At 45.6% G+C, this 23,770-nt stretch overlaps 1 protein-coding gene across 3 annotated transcripts in view; it reads left to right on the forward strand.

Annotated features, from left to right (window-relative positions):
• Window positions 1-23,770, forward strand: part of tiam1b (TIAM Rac1 associated GEF 1b) — a 114,174-nt gene that overhangs the window by 2,155 nt on the left and 88,249 nt on the right. For 2 of the 3 annotated variants that reach the window (XM_063204898.1, XM_063204900.1), the window contains exon 2: window positions 18,151-18,377. The gene's annotated coding sequence lies outside the window, so the exon portion shown is untranslated. Of the gene's footprint in view, window positions 1-18,008; window positions 18,378-23,770 lie in introns of those variants that run through there. The other variant, XM_063204899.1, reaches the window with a different exon arrangement.

The following is a 23,770-nucleotide window of genomic DNA, read 5'->3' on the forward strand; positions in this document are numbered from 1 at the left end:
ACATTTACATACTTTCTTAAGTGCAGGTTCGGTTTTTGACGCCATGGGTCCCCGGGCCAGAAAACAAGAAGAGCCCCCCACGCCCTGCCCCCCTCCATGAAATCACAAGATTCCAAAATGTGTGAGTCTTTAGCAGAGATGTTACAGAGCCTTTGTTGTTGGTGGTTGTGGAGAAAATACAGTAGTCAAAAGTGCAATTTTACCACAATATGAAATCCAAAATATAGACCAATAATATGGAGTTTTTCTGTAGCATGGAGGCTTGGGCTTCAGTGCCCCCTTGGATCTTGGGCCTCTGGGCCGGGGCTCGGTAGGCCTGTGCACAAACCCGTACGTGCTTGAGTGGTGCGTTTTTAGATAGATAGAGTGTTGTGGTTGGCAGAGTGTGCTTATTTCACTCAGCATCACTGAATGCAATTCCCTCTCTGTGTATGTGTAATTAGTATGATGACTGGAAGCAATGCAATCTGCCTGTGGAATCTGCTCTTACTACAGTGTGGATGTCATCAGAGAACAGTGATCATGATCAGCGCGATGAAAATGAAAAGACTCAGCCAAACTCTGCTTGCCAGAGTGAGAGTATTCTGCCTTGGGCCCTTAACACAGTTTCTTCTGCATGTTGAGGGCATCAGCGTTTGGCCTATTGATTTTTCCCAAGCTAGTCAGAGGGAGCGGAACATTGCTGAGCAGTAAGAGCTCCTGGCCAACTGTTGGACTCTTCACAGCCCCATCGCCAGTGTTTTTGAGTTGCGTGCGTACGTGCGTGCGTGCGTGCGTGCGTGCGTGCGTGCGTGCGTGCACACCTACATATGTGTGTGCGCGTGCGTGCGTGCATTCATGAGCATGTGAGTGTGTGTGTGTGTGCGTGCTCTAGGGGTTCTATGTAGGCAGATGCTGCATATCCCAGGGGGTGAAATCTGATATCATCTAAGACTAAGTGCACCTCTTGAAGGGGGGTCACTCAGTCTCTGTCTCTCTCTCACACACACACACACACACACACACACACACACACACACACACACACACACACACACACACACACACACACGCACACACACGCACACACACGCACACACACACACACACACACACACACACACACACACACACACACACACACACACACAGCCTCTCTGTATGGGCCTCCCTTTACAAAGGGCTCCCAGCCCCACTGATAACCTCCCGGAACCCTGGTCCCATGACCTCACAATCGACCCCAATCAGGTGACTTGGCTGGCTGATGCTATCTACGCCGCCTACCTTCCTTCCAGCCTTAGCCCGCCATGACGCGGTTAGAGAGTCTGTATGCGCAGGGCCACATTAACACACAGGCTAGATATGGCTGCAGCTTAGGGACCCCCACCTGCCAGGGGCCCCCTGACTGGCTAAAAGTGAAAAAAATGCAGAATCGTGGCCAAGATTAAATATTGAAAAAAAAAGCTTGTCATGTTGAGTACAGCTGTTATCCTTAATTTATATCTCGTAATTATGACACTGTCTATGTACATTTGTCACGAAATTTGCCTTCTGGGGTTGCGCACAGCAACCTGTAGCCTTGGGGGCCCCGACCATCTTAACACCTGGAGAGAGTCATCTTCTACAGTGTATTTGGTCCCAGATTACTCTCTCTTAGTGTACAGGGCTATAATTTAACACCAGCCAACTGGTGAAATGATGGCGAAATTTCAGTTTGACTGGTAGAAAAGACCAACCTCCCAGCCAAATTGACCCATTACACAGTGAGTGTGTGTCTGGCTAGTGAGATTAACATCTACTAGGCATTTTGGCTGGTTATGAGAAAGGTTAATTCAGAGCCTTGCTCTGTTGTGTTGTATAACACAAAACGTTTTTATGCTATGTGTCTCTTCAAAAACTGTGCTGTCCCAGGCAGCCTAGCACGACAAGACATGAATTAGCACAACATTTTTACTGTGTGTTTCAAGACAAGATGAGATGGACGTGAGAGATGTATTCAGGCATGGTAATTGCTGGGGGCTGTTGCTTTGCTTTGAGCTGCTGTTTGTACACACAGTGCACTTGTGTCTCCAAGTTTGTGGAGTGATGATAAAGGGAACCTTGTCATTTGAGGGCCACAGACGGAGACGGTGGCTCAAAATGTGCATATTTTGCAATCTTTTTACGTGGACCCCCTTGTGAATAATTCATTTATTTTAACCCACGTCCACATAATGGTGCATTCAACGCTCTCATGAGATGCTGCTGCTGCCGCTGAGAAGTGGTGTTCTGTTTTACACTGCCTTGTGTGATACTGTTGTCTACAGTAGCTCTGTCTACACACACTCTCTCTCTCTTAGATTTCTCTCTCTCTCTCTCTCTCTCTCTTCAAATGTTCCTCGGCAGTGTTGGCTCTCCCAGCTCGTTCAGTTCTGAGGATTTGTTTATTCTCATTACGTTACTGAAGCAAACAGGCAGTGCTTAGTTTCCTTTCATTAGCACTGCTTCAGTAGTTTGACATATTTAATGGAGATTGGATTTTTTTTGTGCGCTTTCTTCAAACAGTAACCCCCGCCCTCCCCATCATATTCTTTCCCACGTTTGTCAGTTGTGTGTCTTGTGTTTATCTGGGATGAAGAGCTTCGTTGTGAAATGACTTCTCCATTTTGGAACATTTTGGGAAATTGACATTTTTGTACTGGGCATTGCATTGTATTGCTATTGCATTGCAAAATGTGTTATATAGGTTTGAAAGGTATATTCTTGAAATATGTGAAATGCAAGAATTCACACATAGAAGAAAGGACGTCTGAACAGTCCTTTCTAACAATAAAATGTAAAAGCGTTTAAGTCATTTTGCAACCAAACTCCTCCGTTATGCTCTATACAGGGACACTACATATTCTGTCAAACAATGAAAATGGTCTTCGTTACACCTCCTGTATCTATGAAGCCTTATGATCCAAATGTGTCCCATTTTAGATATATTGCTGTGACAAAGTTGCTGTAACTAATATCCAACCCAATGGCAATATTTTTAGGACCTTTTTCTCAGTTTCAGTGTTGGCATAGTTACTGCACTCTGCCTTTGTAGGGCAGTACACATAACTGGGATTGTAATGTATACAATATGAGATATTGCATGCAACATGGCCGTTTCCCAGCTAAAGAAGAAAACAAACACGGCTCAATTCTTACCTAGGTAATAAAGACAAATTACTTAAAGATGTAGTTTTTTGTAACTATTTGTTGTTTTTCAATGGGGACACTAAAGAGTGTGCTTGGTCCAGGCGGTGGTGGTGTTGCCTGTAGTGCACGCTAGTGTGGCGGATGGCCAGATGGTTGTCTTGTGAGAATGATCTAGTCTGCCATTGAGAACAAGGCCTTCCTTCTTCTATCACTGGCACCCAGAACAAAGTGTACAGTATCTGTCTGTGCACTGCGCGCCCGCCATGCAACAACGTTGGTTTATTTAATCATTGTTGCAGTGCTTCTTAGCAAAATAAATGTTGCATAATTCTGTTATTGGTTTTGTATGGTGTGTGTGTGTGTGTGTGTGTATGGGGCGGGGGTGGGGGGTAAGGGTATGGGGGTGTTCCCCAGTGTATGAAACCAAATACACATTGTACTGACTCTTGTCACGTTGGTGAGATACAGTTACTTAGGATGCTGGATTTGTGGCTTTGATGCACTTCTGTCTCCTCTCTCTCCTCAGAGGATCTCCTCTGTGTAGATATCCGGCCTTAAACTGCAGGCTTACTTTGTTGACAAAAACAACATAGAACTTGACGTGTAGCAGTCCAGTTGGATGGCCTCTGCAGAAGTGAAGAGATTGTGTGTGCGTCATATTGTATCAGGATGAACAAGTTGTTTCCTGGATATGTGTAAAGATCCTGTATAAATATGTCATCAGCATGTATAGCATCCACATGTTTATAACAGGATATATTGTACAGCAGATAATGTTCATTTCAACGTGTCCAAGTCCCTTCAAGAAACATGGGCACAACTCTTACGGTCTAAAAGGTACTGTATTTTTTTTTTTAAACCTCATGTTTTCAAATTAATTCCCTTAAGCTAATTGGAACAGAATATGACTTGAAGCCTTACAATGCTGCTTTATACACGCTGGGGTCTGTATACTGTGAGGAAGTTCAAAGCTGTGCAGTCTAACTAAGTGCCACCCTAACAATACATTCATTATAAATGCACTGTAACACATTAAGCTGGGCTTATTATACAACATTGCTAGTCTTAGGTGTTAAGTGTTCCATACCATGTTTAAGCGTTCTTTATTATTCTTTACTTTAGTATTAGTATTCCTTACTATATATACTGTAGATGCTTGCTTTGACCACCACCAGTCCCACCTTAGGCCTACTATCAGAATTCCTGATGTTTGTAAATATAGGCCAAACTAGATTTTTAATGTAATATGTTAATGCATATATACTCATAAAATATTTCATGTTATTGTCTCTAAACACCACTCATTATTTATAACAATTTGCATTTTTATGAATGTGCCCTAATTTGTTCATGCAAAAGCTCTGCTGTTGACATAGTTAATTTGGCGTTGCATATATGCCACTCTATTCTAGCACACTGTTCTAGCAATATCTTGTGAGTGACCATGTTCATTGCTGGTGCATATGGATATGTGGTCTGTTGAATCAGTCTCTGTTTGCAGAATATACCATACTAAGTGCTGGTACATTCTATTTATTTGTTTTTTTTCGCTTGTTTGTTTACTTTTAAAAAATGGAGGATTCCTGATGAGTCATCCCCCCGTTAACCGCTTACTGACCGAACCAAATCTAGAGTAGGACGAATCTTCAGGGCCCATGTCATGCTCACATACAGTACATATGTACGCTCTTCTCTATAAAGGGAAACTCACCATAAATAATTTCAGCGGAGGGAGACTCCCCGCTCTCCGTATTGTCACGAGTCCGATAATTCATTCAGACAGGCACATGCAGATTCATCTCCTAAAGCAGGTAGCATAGGAACTAGCCATCCAGCCTCTCCCTCCCTGAAGTCTGCTTTCCAATGAATCTTTCATTCCTGCTGCTGAATCTAAATAGCGCACCAGGTCGAGTGGAGTGGAGTGCAGCCGAGCCAGAGACCTGCTTCCCTCTCTCCTTGTCTCCCTACCTGCCTATGTGTCTCCCTGCGTTCATGTCTCTATGCCTCCATTCCTCCCTGCCTCCTTACTTCCATGACTGCCTCCATATCTCTCTGCCTCCCTCTTTTCCATGCCTTCCTGTCTCCTGGCCTCTGTGCCTCTCTGTCTCCCTGCCTGCCTCCTTGCCTACCTGCCTTCCTGCCTCCATGTCTCCCTGCCTTCCCCTCTTCCATGTCTCCCTGCCTCCCTGTCTCCCTGCCTCCGTAGTTCCATGCCTCCGTGCCTCCCTCCTTATCTCACTTCCTGCCTCTCTCCCAGCCTGCCTCTGTGCCTCTCTGTCCCCTTGCCTGGTGTCCTGTCCTGGCCAGCCTAACTCCCTGTCTCCGTTTCTGACCAGCCTGCTGTTTCCCGGTCTCCCTGTTCTGACCAGCCTGTCTGTCTCCCTGTCTCTCTGTTCTGACCAGCCTGTCTGTCTCCCTGCCTGCCTCCATACCTCTGTGTCTCCCTGCCTCTCTCCCTGCCTGCCTCCTATTCTGACCAGCCTGTTCCAGATAACTTGGGGCAGGGGACTGACCCACTTTAGTTTCTACAGTGCATCTTTCGGCCCCAGTTCGCTCCGGCAATGCGGTCCCCATACACACGCACACACAGACACACACACACACACACACAGAAACCTCAGAAGGGGCTGTGGTGGCTGCGAGGCGAGCAAGGGAAGATATCTCTTTCCAGGAAGAAAGAGGGAAGTGCAATTCATAACACCAGCCACCATTTAATCAGCAGCAGCACGGTTATGACATGACATGAGAAACATGATTAGTATTAAGCTAGGCATTCACAGTAAATTATGCAGTTACACTATGAGTGTTGGATTTAACCCTGAATGTGTTGAATTCACACTACAAATTTCACCGTATAAGATGTTCAGTGACGTTTCAGCAGTAGCACACGTCAGGGCGGCACAACGGCAGCCAATGCCACTATTGTTTGCATTTTTTGTTTTTGTTTTTGCTGGACTATCCAAGCCACATATTCATTGCAGCATACCAACCACCAATTATTAATTAATTCACGGGCAGTAGATGTCATTGCACCACCTGACGTCTGAGCCCAAAATAAAGTCTTTAACCTGTATGTGTGTATGAATGGAGAGAAGGAGATAATGGGCAGAAGGGTGACATTACGAGGGAGGGCATAATTAAGAGAGACTTGATGAATCCTAAGTGCTACCTTTGGCTTCAAAGTCTCCTTTTGAAGTTGTAGGAGGTGGGGGACTCCGGGGAAGAAGAAGAAGAAGAAGAAGAAGAAGAAGAAGAAGGTGGACTCTTTTTAAAAGATGAAGACACAGTTGCCTCACTCTCACTCACGCTCTCTCTTAGCTGTGAATGTCTCCTTGAAAAGGCATACAGTACACATGCATGCACACATGTACAGTATGTGTACCTGCACACACGCACGCACAAGCAGGCACGCGAGAAACACTCTCTGTCACACACACACACAGACACACAGACACACACACACACACACACACACACACACACACACACACACACACACACACACACACACACACACACACACACACACACACACACACACACACCCTCTCTTCAGCCACCACTCTGCCCACCAACTATTGCTTTTACTGCATAGTGTCCCGGACAGGAGAGTGTTTCATGAAGTGAATGAAAGAAAAGAAAAGTTGGAAGTACTTTGTAGTGGCACAAACAGAGGATGAAAGAGCGTAAGACAGAGGGAGAGAGAAACAAGGAATATAGAGAGAAGGAGAGAATAAGAGGAAGAGAGGGTGGTGAGAAAGGAAAGTCAGGACAAAAGAGACTCAGAAGGAAAGAGAGGGATACGAAAAAAACAAAGGATGAAAGTACAAGGGATAGAGGGAGGTGAAAAGATGGATAGAGAGAGAGAGAGTGAGAGAGAGAGAGAGAGAGAGAGAGAGAGAGTTAGAGAGATGAAGAGGTAAAGAGAGAGCGACAGAGAGCAGCTGCGTGCAGCAAGCTAACAGGATCTAGGACTCAGCTGTCAGTGGAAAGCGGCAAGTTGTGAATATGGCATTGGCAAGGCAGTGCTCGACTGGTGTTGAGGATAAATAATAGATGCCTAAGTGCTGCCCAAGTTGCTGCGGGAAAATAGGAGTGAAGTTTGCTGTAGTACAGTATAGAGATGGTTTGTGGTGTGTGTGTGTGTGTGTGTGTGTGTGTGTGTGTGTGTGTGTGTGTGTGTGTGTGTGTGTGTGTGTGTGTGTGTGTGTGTGTGTGTGTGTGTGTGTGTGTGTGTGTGTGTGTGTGTGTGTGTGTGTGTGTGTGTGTGTGTGTGTGTGTGGCCATGCTAAGGGTGATGAGTGATCAAGCAGGGTGCATTCCATGTTGTGAAAGTCTTAGTTCAAGTACTCAGACTGTATTTTACAGTGTGTGTGTGTGTGTGTGTGTGTGTGTGTGTGTGTGTGTGTGTGTGTGTGTGTGTGTGTGTGTGTGTGTGTGTGTGTGTGTGTGTGTGTGTGTGTGTGTGTGTGGGGTCGGTATGTGTGCGTGCCTGCGTGCGTGCGTGCGTGTGTGTGTATGTGCGCATGTGTGTGTGGTGAGTATGTGTGATCTTTCACCATGCTGAGAGCCACAATCAAAATAGAGATCTTCACAACGGAACCACAGGAATAAAAATAAAAAACAAAGTGACTCATAGATCAAAATGCCTTTCCATAACCTCTAAATCTGTGTTTTATTGCCTACATGTTTGGACAGACATAGAGTATGTGACTTTTTTTAGTAGTTTATTTCCAGAATGTATGCTGCTTATTCACAAATGTTATCATTTTCCTCTATATTTACCACCACCATCAATTATACATGACTCTGTGAATTACACATTTCATACATAAAAAGGTGGATTGTCACCATTTTGAATTACCACCTTTGGATGAAAACCTTAATCTACTTTGGTCAGACCAGTACATATTAGTTTATTACTTGTGAATGGGTAGCATCAGAGGCGCATCTTGCCAACAGGCAAGGCAGGCAGACACTTGGAGCCCCCAAGCCCCTAGATAGTGAATAACAGCCCATATTTTACTACAGAAGTGGTGATTCTGGTGCAAATGTTCATTCTTTTGCATTTTCGCTTGTGGCCTCACCTGGACCTAGAATCGCCTCTGGGTAGCATACATTCTTGAAGTAAACTACAAAAATACATACTGTACCTTTATGACTAAGGTGCTTGACCTTGTTGAATCTTGAGTTAAGTTCAGTGTGTCTGGGGAGGGAGCACCTTGATTTAAATACATTTAGGCTATCTGGAGTAGTGCTCGCGGCCTTGGGCAAGCCATGTGGGAGATGAGAAGGCTCTGTCAGCAGAAAACAGCCAGGGAAGACCTTGTTAGCTGCTTAATGAATTAACATGCCTATGTAGAAGCTGAGAAGAAGCTGTTACTATGCTAAGTATGCCAAACCCAGACCCTTAGCATGTAACGTGTAGTACTAGGACAAGCCTGGCTTAATGAATTAACATGCCCAGGTATTAAATCTAAAGACGGTCTCTTAGAGGTAGAATTGATATGCTGAGCATGGCACAGCCAAACGCTTACTGCAGTAGGAAATAAGGCATATTACCAGGACTTGCCGGCAGCCTGACAAGCCATAATATGATATGCATAGTCCGGCACGGCACCATTGGCACAGCTGCTTGTGTTTGGCATCACCGGCTGGCATTCTAACCAACAACACCACCATGTCATGACATTATTAAACAAAACAGAACTTATGTCTCGTCATGACGAAAAGTGTTAATTGACATAGTTTTCAGAATTGTACTATTCAGTGAACAGAGGAAGTATTGACGAATGGTGTTGATCGTGGTACATTTGAATTGCACAGCATATAGGGTTTGTATCCTGATTATTATTTGTCTACATCCAAACCTTTTAAACTTAATCAGATCTAGTACATCTCCAGGAAAAAAAATGTTTCTCAATACATCAAATCAATCCCTCTGTATGAAATTAACCATACAAGGGTAGTGGTTCTGAACACTGCACACATGCTATAGTATAGTGTATTTGGTAGAAAAGGGTCTCTTGCGGACTAACATGTAACCATACACACATGAAGGGTGCTATAAATATTTGATCACAAAAGAGTGAGTTTCAAAGAGAATCGCTTCTGTCATAGTAGTATTGCCCAATATTACTGCACATATTCTCTTTGTCTGTGTGTGTGTGTGTGTGTGTGTGTGTGTGTGTGTGTGTGTGTGTGTGTGTGTGTGTGTGTGTGTGTGTGTGTGTGTGTGTGTGTGTGTGTGTGTGTGTGTGTGTGTGTGTGTGTGTGTGTGTGTGTGTGTGTGTGTGTGTGTGCATGCGCATGTCTGCGTGCGTGTCTGCATGCATGTCTATATGTGTGTGTATGCACTGTATGTGTGCGTGTGCGCACGTGAGTGCATGTGTGTCCATGTCTGTGTGAGTGTGTGTTTATATACATATGTGTTATCCTCCTTGAATGTGAAGCATCTGCTTGTGTAGTAGCCAGTGCAGCAATAGCAGCAGCAGACTAACAAGATCCCCTCCCTCCTCTTTCATGTGGACACTTCACTCTGCCTTTCACTTGGTAGACAGCCTGCACAGGTCGTTTGATGTAGAGACGACTTTGGAGGAGAGAGAGAGAGAGAGAGAGAGAGAGAGAGAGAGAGAGAGAGAGAGAGAGAGAGAGAGAGAGAGAGAGAGAGAGAGAGAGAGAGAGAGAGAGAGAGAGAAATGGAGAGCGAGAGACTAAACCATATAGGAAGAAATAAGAAGAGAGGGAGAGAGAGGAGGGAGGTGGGAGAGAAGGAGAGAGAGAGAGAGAGAGGAGGGAGGTGGGAGAGAAGGAGAGAGAGAGAGATTGGTGTAGCTCTCTCCTAATGATCTCTGGCCACGACTATAAGCTTTCATCTCCCCATGCCATGCCTGCACACACACACACACACACACACACACACACACACACACACACACACACACACACACACACACACACACACACACACACACACACACACACACACACACACTTCTGCATCTCCATGCACAAAAGCCAGGGAACCGGAGCCTTCCATTATTCCCCCGTGCTCTTTTGTGCTGTGATATGAAGAGAAGACAAGAGGACAGGGGATGAGTAGAGTAGCGTAGGAGAGAGAGAGAGAGAGAGAGAGAGAGAGAGAGAGAGAGAGAGAGAGAGAGAGAGAGAGAGAGAGAGAGAGAGAGAGAAAGGAGAGAAAGGAGAGAAAGGGAGAGGAGAGGAGAGGGTGCTGTATTTGCCATATGTTCATGGGAGCGCGGCAAGCTATTGTAAACACATCCAGCTCAGGTACAGTAGGATCAGATTATGTTTGCCAGTGTTCTGCCAATATGAGCTTCTCCATTGAAATGAGCTGTGGATAGGCTGTTACCATCGCCCTAACCAGCCAAACCTTCACCCTAACCCCCAGGGGTTCCTACACTTCACCATGACATGGCCCCCATATTCCGGTATATTCCAGCCAAGGGCCCCCTTACATGGGTCACGCTACACTAACTGCACCCATTTCACAACCAAAGTCTACTCTGTGTGGCAGTGCCCTACAGAGATACATAAAATAAAGGAAACCACTGCCTTAACCTCATGAGGGCCCAACAACTGTAGCGCTTTGTAGCTCAGCTGGACAGGTGGAACATGTCAACAAGACTCCAGCGAAAACAGGGGAAGGGTGCTACTTCAAGTCAGTGTTGCCAAATATATATATACCAAAAGTCACTATTGGCTCTCTGAAAAGTCGCTAGATGACATCATGATGTTACGTACAACGCCATAATGTCACGCACAATCAGCTGATCTCCAAAAAACATGTCCACATGGCCAATTTGTAATTTCATAATGCAAAAGGGCAGTGCTAGCTACCAGCAAAAACAGGGGAATGGTGCCACTTCAGGTTTGAAGGAGTATATTAGCTGTACATCCAAAACGTCTGACCTGGGAGCAGGACAACCAAATAACAAGATAAAAGATGAAAAAAGTTCGCTTCAAACAGGATTTCTCTGCTTCCACTATTTTCCCATTACGTTTCGGGTGAAAACAATTTTGTTCAAGCGTCACCACTAACAGTTTGCACAAGAGCATGTCCAGGCGGCATGTCCAATTGAGGTTGTTTTCCAGTTATTATCGGGTAGCAGAAGTGTCAAAAGTAAAAGTTAAAACCAGAAACACAGTTTCCGTCCAACAAAAGTAATTTACCTGAGTAACCAGTAGACCTGTGTACTGACTTACTGTGTACTTAAAAAGCTAACTCTGCACTGGTTGAATCAAGTTTGTGGTGGGTCTTTGTTAGATTTTAGTGTTTTTCAGTAACAACACATGTAACACTATGTATAGGCCTATCATTAGATACAATGGAGTACATGGTGTAACATATTTACTGCCATGTGCTAGTGTTGTACTTATGCCACAAATTTACTTTTACTTTTTACATGTGCAAGTTAAAGGCGACATGCAATACATATGGTGCCTCCACACACACACACACACACACACACACACACACACACACACACACACACACACACACACACACACACACACACACACACACACACACACACACACACACACACACACACACACACACACACACACACTCTTCCAGTCAGCCATTTTCCATTTTCACTTTGTGACTTTGAAAGACATTTTATTTCCAACCCCTTGGCCCTCCCACACCACACTAATTCAGGTAGACAAGCAGGTGAGATGATCTGTAATGGGCACCTCACCCTGTCACTATTGCGTGTGTGTGCGTGCATGCCTGCGTGCGTGTATGCGTGTGTTTGTGTGTGTGTGTGTGTGTGTGTGTGTGTGTGTGTGTGTGTGTGTGTGTGTGTGTGTGTGTGTGTGTGTGTGTGTGTGTGTGTGTGTGTGTGTGTGTGTGTAAAAACCATTATACTGTGCCACTACACTGTGCCATACCAAGTGACTGATGTTATTAGTGGTGAAAGTTTGAGCAGGTTCGGTTGAAGAGATTGTACACTGTTCCATCAGACTTCTCAAACATACACTCTCTCTACACACACTCTCTCTCTCTTACACACACACACATCCACGCATGCACACACACACACACACACACACACACACACACACACACACACACACACACACACACACACACACACACACACACACACACACACACACACACACACTCCTGCATGCTTGCATGCCAGCAGCTGCTGGACTGGCGTGTCCTGACTGTTGAATTTAATAAAAGGGACACGGGCTAGCGCTGACTAAAAGGGCCCACGCAGTCACAGGCTCTCCTGCCTTTCTCTCTGTCTCTCTCTCCACTGGCACGCCATTAAATGTATTATGCATCCCTCTGCCCAGCTGGTGATGGCTTTATTGCATTTAGCGTGCACAGGGATTTCTCCCAAGACCCACCAAGGCAAGGCAAACAAAGAAGGAGATGAGATGGGCAACTTGGAGTAGCAGTGCAAGGGAAGGAGGCTTAAGGCATGTGTATAGTAATAATCCCAGCAACAAGAGCAATGAGATGGCAACCTGGTCCTCTTACCAATGCTAGATGTGCGTGCTACGTGTTTTCCACCCCGGCCCCTGCAGGCGACCTAGAACACTACAGGCAAGCACACAGACAAACATACTAATAGTGTCTAAATATTAAAAGTAGCAGTAATAATAGCCTATCTGTATTTGTGTGGCACAGTTCTTACAACATATCAAAAAAGTTGTTACAACATGGGGGTCACAGTGCTTAAGGTCGAGGAATGCAAAGGATGGCACTTTTTGCAGAACAGTGTCACTTATGTGTGCTGCTTGCCATCGCTTCTGTGTGTGTGTGTGTGTGTGTGTGTGTGTGTGTGTGTGTGTGTGTGTGTGTGTGTGTGTGTGTGTGTGTGTGTGTGTCTGCAGTGGCGGATCTAGTCATTTTGGGGCCCTAGGCTAAAATAAACATGGCCCCCAAAAGTCATTATATAAACATAAAATTCTAACATTAGTGACACATTGACATATAGCCTATTTTTTGTGCATTTTACCGCAAGTGGTATGACCCTTTTGGCTCTTATGGGTCATTTCACGTGAAATCAGACACTTTGGGACCCGACCGACACGGATTTCAATCATACTTGGTGTGCCTTTTTAGTAGCAAGGTAGCACCCCAGAACTGCATTGGTTTGAATCTGACATGAATATTAAGGGAGAAACAGACTAGGAAAGGTTCACATGTGAGGGTAGGACACTATACATTCAGCCTTGATTATATCAGTCAGTGTTAGTCACAAAAAGCTGTCTGTGGTGTTGTTTGAAAGCTCTTTTCTGGGTCTACAAATTACACAATCAGCTTGGAATACAACAACCCTTAGAATATGAATTATGACAAATTGAAAATTTTTTAATTGAATATCTAAAAAACGTAAAATGGCCGGTTTCTTGTCTAAACATAGCCTGCAATGTCATGAACAACACCTGAAATGCTGGTTTATTCATTTCAGAGATCATGGGACTCAAAAATATGGCATCATACAAATCACCTCGTAATGAAATGATAATGCCATAGTAATATCACATGACAGCATGTCTATCGGAATGTCATGGGTGAGCGGTTAGGGCGTCAGACTTGCATCCCAGAGGTTGCCGGTTCGACTCCCGACCCGCCAGGTTGGTGGGGGGAGTAATCAACCAGTGCTCTCCCCCATCCTCCTCCATGACTGAGGTACCCTGAGCATGGTACCGTCCCACCGCACTGCTCCCCATGGGGCGCCACTGAGGGCTGCCCCCTTGCACGGGTGAGGCATAAATGCAATTTCGTTGTGTGCAGTGTTCACTTGTGTGCTGTGTCACAATGACAATGGGAGTTGGAGTTTCCCAATGGGCTTTCATATGTGAAGGATGGAGATGGTCCATGAGGATGCAGGAAGTTCAGTTTCACCTCTCCAGTGCATTGTCATACATTCCTCAACACATGCTAGCCAATAGTTGCCATCATATATGTAAAATTCCTTTACTGAGCTTATTCTTTCAACCCTGCCTTCTCTGAATGCTGAAAATGGTCTAGCTTCCATTGTGTCCATCGACAATGGGCAGAAGCTGTGTAGTTTTTGAGTGCCTGGAATAGGGACCGACGAGGGTGCAGGGCCAGCCGGGAAAATGCCCATTATGCCAGATGGCCAGTCCAGTCCTGTCCCTGACACTACTCTATTACTACTTCATTACAACTCATTTCAACCTTTATGTCCCATTATCTCTTAAATGAATAAAGAACCAAACACCCCATTTTCAGGTGTTGTTTATGACTTTACAGGCTATGTTTAGACAAGAAACCGACCATTTTAAATATACGTTTTTTAGATATTCAATTTAAAATGTTTAAATTTATCCTAATTCATATTCTGAGGGTTGTTGTATTCCAAGCTGATTGTGTAATATGTAGAGCCAGAAAAAAGCTTTCAAACAGCACCACAGACATATTTTTGTGACTAACACTGACTGATATAATCAAGGCTGAATAGTGTCCTGCCCTCATTTGTAAACCTTCGCTAATCTGTTTCTCCCTTAATATTCATGTCAGATTCAAACCAATGCAATTCTGGGGTGCTACCTTGCTACTAAAAAGGCACACCAAGTATGATTGAAATCCGGGTCGGTCGGGTCCCAAAGTGTCTGATTTCACGTGAAATGACCCTAACGGAGGACAGATTTGGTCGGGGCGCTAGGCAATTGCCTAGGTTTGCCTAATGAAAAGTCCGCCTGTGTATGTGCGGGTGTGCGGGTGTGCGTGTGTGCGCGGCGCGTGCGTGTGTAACATGCAGGGCTTGCCTGCATTCCATGAGTGGGTCTGTTTACTCTCCGTCTTGGCTCTGACCTCCAGGACCAGTCGGGCCAGCAGGCGGGTGGGCAGGCGGGCGCTGATGGGAAAATGCCACAGCAACAACAATTGATTATTGAACTGTAGCCGTCTGAGCAGCTGTGGTGTAGTGCCGAGGGCACTGGGTTTGCTGTTGACACAGTGATGCTGCTGGAAGGGGGAGTGGTGGGTCATTTGAGGAGCAATGTCCTGGGTCGATTGATGTTGACTTAATGATGGGAGTTGGAGGGAGTGGTGGGGTGGAGGAATGGAGGGATGTCATGGGCATTGGGTTTGCTGTTGTGGGGTTGGAGGGAGTGTGTGTGTGTGTGTGTGTGTGGGAGGGGAGGCTGGAGACATGTCATGTCATGGGCATTGGGTTAGCTGGAGGGTGGTGGATGGAGTTTGGGGGATGGGGGGGGGCACGTCTTGGGCATTGAAATTGCTGAGACACTGTGGTGGGTGTGAACATCTTGTCATAGGTCTTTTGATTTTCTGTTGATTCAATAGTGGGGTAGTGTAGTGGTCATGGGGTACACCTCTTCGGGAGAGGGAGTGTCTCAACCTGACCCATATTTTATGTTTTCAGATCACGCACTAAATGTTTGAGGTACTTGTATACTGTTGTCCTCCGTTTTGACCCCACATTCTGTACTTACTTGAATGCCTTCTTTTTAAGTCGCTTTGGATAAAAGTATCTACTCAATGTAATGTAATAAAAGCGCTTCAAAAAAGTTAGGGATATTTCAGATGGAATCTGGATGAACCTAAAAATAGCCTTGCATAAACCACCTCCTCAACCTCATGTTGAAGAACAGAGGTACAGTAGCTCATACTTCACACTAACTGTTATTTCAACATTTATTTCACTTTCTCAAATAGTTTACGGAAAGCCAAATATCCCTTTTGTGAAAACTGTATCATTACTCTCATGTTGAGATCGTGTCATATGTTGTTGCTTTATACTTTTTCTAACACAAGTTTCCTATTATACTTAGGAAATACTGAGACCCCATAGGAGTCAATTGTGAAGGCAGTTGTCTACTTTGTACAATGTTATGTCTGTCACCACCACCAATGACTTGAGAAGTGTAAAATTTACTAAATGGCCCTGCTCTTCCATGCTGGGGGAGAGTGGCAATATTCACAGCAATGCACTTTTGTTAAGTGTTAATATGCTAACACACTGAATGTGCAGTTTGCGGTCTATAGTGTGGTTTTCTTTTACCCCATTCGCAGTATATCATCCAGGAGATGATAATTGATATAATGCAGCGCAGTCGAGTGTCTTTACGGAACAATTTGCGGTTCTTGGAGAGACACTCGGTCGTCATCGTAGCCACTTACCAGAATTTATAGCCCACACTGTTCAGTTTAAAATGCAACTTCCCCCATTTCCCATCGCTTGCAAAGACCTACAAGATTCACATGCTCGGGGGGCTGTGAACGGAAGTACAGTAGGTCAACTTTTGCACCCCAACAATAATAGGCTAATTTAATTAAACTTGTTGCGTAATGCACTGCATTTGTTTACCATCCCCAGACAGCCAGGCTACTCAATGAAGTTTAGCCAATTTCATTCTCTCCGCGCAGTCTCACATAATTCTATTATTATGCCAAACACGCAGTCACAATAGAGTTAAAAACAACAGCAGCGTCTCGGGTCACAACCTTGCGCAAGTGATGCAGCCTGTCGGCGATGCAGCCAGTGCGACCGACCGCCATACCGATGGTCTTATTTTTGGGCTGCCTTAATCATGAAGTCTAGACGTGGAGTGTGGAACGCTGGCTTTTTCTCCTTCAGTTATTCGTTTCAGACATCGCTGCCTGCCTGGTTATCGGGGAGAGTCCAATAGTACTCCGCCAGCCTCGGGGCGTTTTCAAGCATTGGTATGTATGCAAAGCTGCCTACGCGGAACACATGATCAGAGCGCGGAGCGAAGCGACGGAATCGAGGCAAGCAGATAACACAGCACAGCACAGCAAAGTAGACGCGGTGCGTGGTGCACGCCCCTCCGCCTCTCTCTCTCTCTCTCCCAGTCTCCCTGTCTCTCTGTCTCTCTCTCTCTCTTCTTTTTTGCGCGTCTCTCAAAATGAATAGGGCTGTCATCATTGACGTAGGTCTCTGCCGACATCACCGGTGCTATGACAACAATACTTGAGCCTCATCTCCATTCACAGTTCCTATTTTAGTGTTTTTTTGCGTGGAACTGCTAATAGGTTACATCCCTCTTTAAACACAAAAAACAGCAGCTCTATTTTAGTGAATGTCCTCGCTGTTTTAATCGGTGTTATTTTTCAGAGGCACATTTGACCTGCATAGGCTATCCTAGTTGGCTGTGTCTGCAGAGCCTGAATTTATGAGGGGAAAGGAGATGACAGATAACCAAATATAGACCCCTAAGCTATTAGTGCCCTGTTTGCTTGTTTTGGTTTGAATCAATGGAGAGAGTTGGTAACAGCCAATATCAGATTTACAAGCCGTGTGTGTGTGTACGCGCAGGGCCGCTGACAGCTTTGTCCTGGGCCCAGGACAAAGTCATCTGAATGTCCCCCCCACACCCAATACATACAGTGTAATGAGAACCCATTTCTGGGGCCCCTTTCTCCCTGGGCCCGGGACAACAGACACCTGTGTCCCCCACTGTCACCTTCCCTGTGTGTGTGTGTGTGTGTGTGTGTGTGTGTGTGTGTGTGTGTGTGTGTGTGTGTGTGTGTGTGTGTGTGTGTGTGTGTGTGTGTGTGTGTGTGTGTGTGTGAGAGCGTGCGTGCGTGCGTGCATGCGTGAGACAGGCAGGGGGCTGGGCTCCTCTTCAAAGGTGTGTAAACGGGGAGGGGTAACTGGGAGGTGTTTTTGTTCTCCCTCCCACTGGTTGGACTGTTGAGGAGGCAATTAAATTGCAGATGAGCTGGAGGTCTGTCTGCAGCAGAGGAAGGCACACACACACACACACACATACACATGCCTGCTGGAAACCACTTGTATTAGTTTATGGTATTTTACTATTTTCATGAATATTCTTCAAAAGAGGTGGAATTACACATTGAAGAAAGTATGTATGGTTGCATGCGGTAAAAGAAAAGAAGAGGGGTGACAGAGACCAGCTGAAGGAGTGGGCTGGAGGGAGAGCGAGCGAGAGAAGGAGAGAGAGAGAGATCACTAACAAGCACACACCCCTCTCTTCCCTCAGTTCCTGAACTCATCCTCCGTGCCTGGACGCGGCTCAGCCAGTGTGCAGTGGAGTAGTGTGAGGGAGAGGACCTGCGCTCGTCTCGGCTGCTCTGCTCTGATCTGATCTGCTCAGCGCATGCATGGACACACCAGCATGAGGATACAGATTCTCCATACTTTTGGACCCACATGTGGATATCTCTTATAGCTCTGGGAAGGAAGCACCACTGAGCAAACGTTACAAAGGTAAGATCTTAGTCATTTTCTTCTTCTTCTTCTTCTTCTTCTTCTTCTTCTTCTTCTTCTTCTTCTTCTTCTTCTTCTTCTTCTTCTTCTTCTTCTTCTTCTCTGTCCTGTCTATGGTTTGTGTCAGCTGTGTGTATCGTTCTCTTTCATACTGCGGTAGCCTCTTGCTCTCTCCTTTTGCTGTGTCAGTGAGCCAGTATAGTGTCTCAAACAAATGGTCCCCTTGGCTTCACAACCCCTCATTCTCCCGAGTCCAAAGAGGTGTTAAGAGACGAGATAAAAGGGTGTTTTCCCTCTCTTTTTTCAAGGAAACTGTGGTCGTTTTTGTGGTAAAAAAAATCTGTCTCAGTGCAAACTATTCAGCTATTGTATCTGTCTTTTCTGCTTTCTGTGAAACTTTGTGACTACTCTGTGGTAATACACTGAGGTGTGTGTGTCTGTGTGTGTGTGTGGAGGTTTAGCAAGGCAGTGATTCAATAAGGGCTTTTTCTCAGTGTGTTATTGTAATTTGCAGTCACATAAGGATAGATGCAAATGCTGCAAGAGTCATACTCGCAGACAGTGTAAGACAATACAAATAGAGCCTGTGTTTGTGTGAGTGTGTGTGTGCATGTGACTTTGTGTGACAGACTTTGTTTGTGTGTGTGTGTGTGTTTGTGACTTTGTGTGTGAAACTGAATGTGTACGTGCCTGTGTGTGTGACGTGTGTGAGACTGTGTTTTTTGTGTGTGCTTGCCTGTGACTTTTGTGTGTGAGATGGTGTTTGTGTGTGCGTGTGCGAGCGTGTCATTGTAATGCCAATGTGCCAAGAGTGTGGGGGCCATTGTGGAGCCGTGAAAGGGAGATGATGAATTGCAAATAAGCGAGGTGGTCAAAGTCAAGGAGATTCCCCAAAGCATGTCCTGGTGGGAGAGAAGAGGGGGGGGGGGGGCGTTGAAGGACTTTAGAAGGCAAGGGAAAAGAGGAGGAGGAGGGGGGAGATGGGGGGTTAGGGGATGGGGATGGGGGGTGGAATCCATTTGGTATGTCCCAGGCTTGTGCTGGTGGTGTGAATGGGCTGAGGGCGGATTGGGGTTGGGGGGTGAGGTGGTGTGTGTGTGTGTTTGGGACGGGGGTGGGGGTGGGGGGCTGCCTGTCTGTCGAATTTGATCATCTGGTGGTTTCCATAGTTATGGAAATGGTCCCCGGCGTCCATGGCTTAGCGGGGCAGGAGGTTGGAACCCCTGGCCTCAGCTGTGTGTATCCCATAATGATCAAGTGGTGGTGGTGGTAGAGAGGGGGTGAGAACCACGGCAACAGAACTCCCGGCTTTGAGTGAGTGAGCATGGCGTCCCAAAACAGAAACTTCTGTTCAAATACAGATGATGCTGCAAAAACAAATCTTTGTTGTCAGCAAACATTAGGCTTACGATTTTCCAGCTTTGATTTTTTTTTTTTGGCACAATGGCTTCTTTCACAGAAGCATCGTCTAGTTTGTATTTAATTGCAACATGCACTAGGTTTGCCCCTCTCCCCATAATCTTCATCTAATTAGACAGCGCAATAATCACAACCACAAAGCTTTGCTTGTGATTCTCTTCTTGGGACGAGTGGTAATACTCTTAAGCTTGTAGGCTACGATCACAGACAAGTAGCATGCACAAGGCCAAAAATGCTCTTAGCCAGATCAGTTCCTTAAAGATGAGCAAGACAGAAATAAGTCGACGAGAAGGGAAGGGGATTGAAGGTTTCTGTGTCGGGCAAAAAGGAAGTTCATCTGAGTTAGTTTGTTCGTTTTGACTCTGGTTGCTATGGGAACCAACCGTGCATGGCAGGCAAGTGATCTGCGAGTGTGTTTCCTGTTTTCAAACGAACTATATCACTTCTTTATTCGTGTAAACAACATCCCCGTTTGCACCTACTCACTGCTAATACCCATACCCCATTATAGGAGCAAACTCCCTACAGCCACCTGTGGGGATCAGCTATTGTGACAAGTGGGAACCTGCATTGTTTGAACATGGTTACCCCCCCCCCCCCATCTACACCTCCCCCACAACCCCAACAACCCAGCACGCCTGTCTCCGTCTCTACCTTATAGCCAGGGCCGCTGACCGCTTTGGTCAGGCCTGGGACAAAGCAACCTAGAAGCCCCCCATCCACAACCAATACATACAATCAGGTCTCTAAATTAACACCTGACAACTAGCCAAAAGCTGGTGAAAATTCAGTTTGGCTGGTAGAATAAATAAAACTTACTAGCTTACTAGACTCTGACTGATGGTAAGTGTGTGTTTGGTTAGCAAGAGCAGCATCTAACCATTTTGGTTGGTGGTGAAAAAAAAGTAGAGCCATACATACAATGCACTGGAGACACATTTCTGGAACCTCACTCTCTCCCTGGGCCCGGAACAACTGAACCCGTTAGCCCCACCCTGTCGACTTCCCTGCTAATAGCTATTGTGTTTTAAGTTATCTGAGTTGCCGCTTCTTTACGAGTGTGTGGTGGTCATTCCTGGAATAGTTGCTTGCCAACAGCACTGAGTGATGTGTTAACGCCACCGCGCTTGTGATGAGAAGGCAGAGGAGCCGTGTGGATAACCACACACCGTGCACTCCTGTTTGTTTGCAGTATTTTTCTCTCTCTTCTCTCTTTTCTTTCATTCTTTTCTTTTCGCTCCCAAGTGCTGTCTGTTGTTGTCCCTTGTTGCAAATCTAGACTAGACAATAACAAGGTCTCGGAAACCAAAACCAAGGTGGTGTACCGTAATCTGTCTATTCCAATTATGCGAATATTTCCCTCAGTCGGTCTTCGTCGTTTCGACTCCAAATTCTTCCCTGTTGTTTCTGAATTCCTTTTTGTGACGGTACAACATGCGCACGCGCGCACACACACACACACACACACACACACACACACACACACACACACACACACACACACACACACACACACACACACACACACACACACACACACACACACACACACACACAGTTTTTTTGTCACATGGTGCACGCCTGCATTTGCTCGTCTCCAGTGTGGGGAAAAGTATGGCTGGAGGGCAGAGTGTGTGACTTCAGTGCTATCAGGGAGGAACAGGGCGCAGGGGTGTGTGGTGGTGGTGGTGTGTGTGTGTGTGTGTGTGTGTGTGTGTGTGTGTGTGTGTGTGTGTGTGTGTGTGTGTGTGTGTGTGTGTGTGTGTGTGTGTGTGTGTGTGTCGGGGGGGCTCTGAAAATTAAAGGGCTGCAGACTCTCAGAAGACTGTGATCAGCACCGCTCACAACACACACACACACACACACACACACACACACACACACACACACACACTGGAGCTCGGTGCAATGACGTGTGCAAACTGCAAAGAGACAGATCTGGTCGGATCATGCCTTGCTGCACAGGGATCTTCTGGAGGATGCGGGACGGGAGTCTCCCCTTGGCTTAGCCGGTGTGTGTGCGTGTGTGTGTATGTGTGTTTCTGTTTCTATGCGTCTGTGTTTGCGTTTGTGTTTGTGTTTGTCTCTCTCTCTCTCTCTCTCTCTCTCTCTCTCTCTCTCTCTCTCTCTCTCTCTCTCTCGCTCTCTCTGTGCCTGTGTGTGTGTGTGTGTGCGTGTGTTTGTGTGTGTGTGTGTGTGTGTGTGTGTGTGTGTGTGTGTGTGTGTGTGTGTGTGTGTGTGTGTGCGCGCGGTCTGTGAGGGTATCTGGGTTTTTGATTTAGCTAATCTCTCCTGTGTGTTCCCCTTCCATCATCCAGGTAATAAAAACAGCAGCTGTTACTGCAGAGCCAGTGCAGTATACAGTGCAGTAGAGGTGTGTGTGTGTGTGTGTGTGTGTGTGTGTGTGTGTGTGTGTGTGTGTGTGTGTGTGTGTGTGTGTGTGTGTGTGTGTGTGTGTGTGTGTGTGTGTGTGTGTGTGTGTCAAGTAGGTTTTTATTGTCAATTTCTTTACATGCACTGGTCATACAAAGAATTTGAAATTACATTTCTTGCTTTCCCATACAGACATAGACTAATTAAGGTAAGGACATAGACAGTATAGACATAGACAGTACTTATACATGGACTTAAGACAGTATGGACATAGACAGTGCTCATACAGACATTTAAAGTGCAAGACTGGACAACAGAAGACTTGTGGAGGACATACATTAAGAGGTATTTGTGTGTGTGTGTGTGTGTGTGTGTGCGCGCGCCCTGGATGGAGATACACAAAACATAAAAGTCATGTGGAAACTTGGCAACACACACTCCTGAGTTTTGTTGTGCTGTGTCCCTGGTCTTATGAGCTCGCAATTACAGCAGTTTGTAAATGTTGAAGACGAAGAAGATTGTTAGGTGTCTTGTCATGGAAGACAGAAAAAGTGCTACTTTGAGATCCTGCACAGATTAGAAGGGTGATGTAAGCAAACAAAATTAAAACAACAGTAGCAGGTGTAGCTAAGATTATTGGCAAGTTTGGTTGCCAGCTTTAGCTGGAGGACATTTTACACAGTTGAGATGGAATTTGAAATCAATTTGAATATTATTGCTGTTATGTACTGCTGTTATGTTATTTTATGTTATTGTACATCGGGATATTGAATTCTATATTATGTCACCAATATAGTTTACATTTTCTCTATGTGCAAGTTCACAATCTTTTTTTTTCCTCTTCGTGGTTATGCGAACATGCATTTGACCCAGATGTGCAGAATGTCTGCGGTGGTTGCCCCGAAGGGTTGCATATGAAAATAACCGTCACTTGTCAAAACAGCCTAGTAGTGCCCGTATGAGTAGCGAGCTTGATATATCTACTCACTGACCTGGAAGCAACACATTTCTGGGCCGGTTAACCCAGACAGCAGTTAGACTCATGAGAAGAGACAGCCAGGGCTATGAATTAGCTTTTTTCACCACTAGCCAATTTGGCTATAGGCATACCCAATTTGGCTAGTAGATGTTAAATCCTAGCCACACACACACACATACTACCAGTCAAAGTACTAGTAAGTTGGTATTTTCTACTAGCCAAACTGAATATTCACCAGCAAATTTGGCCGGTTGGCAGGTGTTAATTTAGAGCCATGGTGACAACATAATTTAAAAAGCTACCGGTCAGGATATGAAGTGTCACTTTCAGTAACTAATGCGAGCTATAATGAAGTCTTGGGAGACATGTATGACGTTGGTGTGGTGTTCAGTCCTGCAGTTATTTTACTCGTCTGCCAGTCATCTAGATATATGGCGATAGTTGAGCTTTCTTCCTCCCGAAAAAGTACAACATATGGAGTCAGAGGTCTTTAGGGTCTCTGGTGTGCGGGTGTGAGGTATAACCACACTGCACCCTTTGCTTGGATGATGTCAGGCCGCCTGTAGCTCAAGGGCATCGGAAGGTGACTCGTACAACCCTTCGGCTAACATTTCATCCCAGC

This window comes from Engraulis encrasicolus, chromosome 8, assembly GCF_034702125.1.
Source record: "Engraulis encrasicolus isolate BLACKSEA-1 chromosome 8, IST_EnEncr_1.0, whole genome shotgun sequence".
Classification (NCBI taxonomy): domain Eukaryota; kingdom Metazoa; phylum Chordata; class Actinopteri; order Clupeiformes; family Engraulidae; genus Engraulis; species Engraulis encrasicolus.